The sequence below is a fragment of the Micropterus dolomieu genome, linkage group LG01 (genome assembly GCF_021292245.1).
Source record: "Micropterus dolomieu isolate WLL.071019.BEF.003 ecotype Adirondacks linkage group LG01, ASM2129224v1, whole genome shotgun sequence".
NCBI classification, from domain to species: Eukaryota; Metazoa; Chordata; class Actinopteri; order Centrarchiformes; family Centrarchidae; genus Micropterus; species Micropterus dolomieu.
In genome coordinates, this window is record NC_060150.1 from 48,570,703 (window position 1) to 48,572,647 (window position 1,945).

General features: G+C 43.4%; 2 protein-coding genes and 3 long non-coding RNA genes across 13 annotated transcripts in view; 3 read left to right on the forward strand and 2 right to left on the reverse strand.

The window, feature by feature from the left end:
* LOC123968058 (NACHT, LRR and PYD domains-containing protein 12-like) overlaps nucleotides 1-1,945 on the forward strand; it is a gene marked incomplete at its 3' end in the record, with an annotated part of 261,415 nt that overhangs the window by 55,859 nt on the left and 203,611 nt on the right. The window lies entirely within an intron of this gene.
* LOC123968672 overlaps nucleotides 1-1,945 on the reverse strand; it is a 95,197-nt gene that overhangs the window by 15,381 nt on the left and 77,871 nt on the right. The gene's annotated exons all lie outside the window — the stretch shown is intronic.
* sugct (succinyl-CoA:glutarate-CoA transferase) overlaps nucleotides 1-1,945 on the forward strand; it is an 84,003-nt gene that overhangs the window by 7,989 nt on the left and 74,069 nt on the right. The gene's annotated exons all lie outside the window — the stretch shown is intronic.
* LOC123968610 overlaps nucleotides 1-1,945 on the reverse strand; it is a 12,591-nt gene that overhangs the window by 7,038 nt on the left and 3,608 nt on the right. The gene's annotated exons all lie outside the window — the stretch shown is intronic.
* On the forward strand, nucleotides 812-1,921 carry LOC123968654. Its single transcript, XR_006824509.1, has 2 exons — nucleotides 812-1,148; nucleotides 1,244-1,921. It is a non-coding gene; the product is annotated as an uncharacterized LOC123968654 (long non-coding RNA).

Genomic DNA, 1,945 nt, shown 5'->3' on the forward strand with positions numbered 1-1,945 from the left:
AATCTGTGTGTGTTGAGCTGCTTTCAGAGTTTACAGCCTGTTTTTAAGGAAAGGATCTCTGGTTTCAGTGTTTCTCCGTTCACATGCAGCACGACTCTCTGAAGAAACTCCAAAGTACACTTCAGGCTTTCTGGGTACTCAGCCTGGAGGACATACTGCAAGTACAAGTACATGAGTGTATCAGGGCAGCACTCAGTCCTCTGAAAACAAAAGTGGATTTTTGATGTGGATTAAACAGCGTGAGACTTTATCTGGTCCAGTTTATTAAAAGTTAGAAAAACACTGTCACACTTTGGCTTTTTTGCTATTTATTGAAATTCAGATGTATCTGCATGTAGAGATCACGCCTCTGTTTAAGGCTCATTTATTGAATATATCAACTTTATTGTTCCAAAGAGAGAAAAGCCTGCAGGGACACAGAGTATAAAACACAGAATGCACAAAATATAATAAAAATATATAAAACTAAAACCCACCACACAAGCATCAGGAGACGACTTAACAGAGATCCTGCAGTACATCATCATCATCATCATCATCATCATCAGTGGTTATAAAATCACCACCACTTTTAAATCAAAGACTCATCAGGAGAAATTAACTAAATTATAATTACACTTAATTTTAACAAAATGAAGTCAGTCAGAAAGAAAGTCTTCACATCACCAGGTCCGTTTCACTCCAGACAAATATTCATCAAGCGGATTTATAATCTGTACAGCATACGACCCGCTCTGACCTTATAACCTCGATTCCCCTAAAAAATGAAGAAAGCTCAGGAGAAGCAGCAGAGGAGGGATCCTCCCTAGGACTGACAGAAGGTGGCGCTGCAACACAGAGGGTTAAAAAACCCAAAATAACCTGAAGGTTTCTTTTACTGCGTAACAAGATCATTTCTTAGTCAAACATTACAAACATTGGCCTCATATAGTACATATTAAAGTTCTCTAATCATTGCTGTGTGACTCCATTGTTGTCCACATGAGGAGAACAAAGTGAGAAATGCTGTTGCTAACGCAGCTTTTGCTCTACCTTCCATGTAGACTCCCTCAAAAGCAAAAGACAGCGGTAGGCACTCCCAGTTTACTGGGACGGGTTGGACTGGGCCCGTCTGCCATTCCAGCTGCCCGTGCCGTACAGCTCCAGTGGTAAAGACGTGCTGCAGTCCTCTCTGCTTTAAGAACAAGTTCTTCTTCTTTGGTGCAAACATTATAATAACAGCAGGCTTTTTCTTTGTGCACAGGATCATTCCTCATCTGCCTGACTGGTTGTGAGACTGCTAATCCTGTCCTGTTCCAGCCTGCACACGCCATTCACCGTCGCTCCTCCACCCCCAGTCACCTTCTGCAAATAAACCTTCTGTCTCGCGTTGTGACAAAACCACATTTTTACCGGGGCCCTGAAGGCAACAGCGGGCCGCCAGGCCGCGTGGAAGTGACGTTGGCTAGAGCTAAGGACGCGTCTTAGCGGCCGGCGAGCGGTGGCGTCTGGTTGGAAGTTCTCTACGTAATTTTATTATTAATAGAGTCGTACAGTCGGGTTAGGAGAAGGTAAAGCGTCGGTACAAGTGGAGCAAATTTTTGGATATCACCACGGAGGACAACGTAACGTGGAGCCTTTTCTGTTCCGGAGCTGCCTCTGACTGACGGGCAAACTGACTGACGCTTTGTGTTCCTCGCACCTTAACAACTATTCCTGGTAGAGATTAGAGGTGTTGGAGCGGAACGAGCTTGGAACTGAGTTACTTTGATCACCTTTTGGTGCTGGAGTGAGCCTTGTTGTGAAAAGAGCTGACAGAGTGGAACTATCCCAAGGGGACTGAGTGTTTGTCTTTATTTCTCTTTGATTTATTGTTTGTTGGACCACGCCCTGCTTTTCTTAAAATGTTTCTGACAATATATTTTCTTAAGAGAAACCAAAACTGATTTCTGTGTGTGGGATTTTA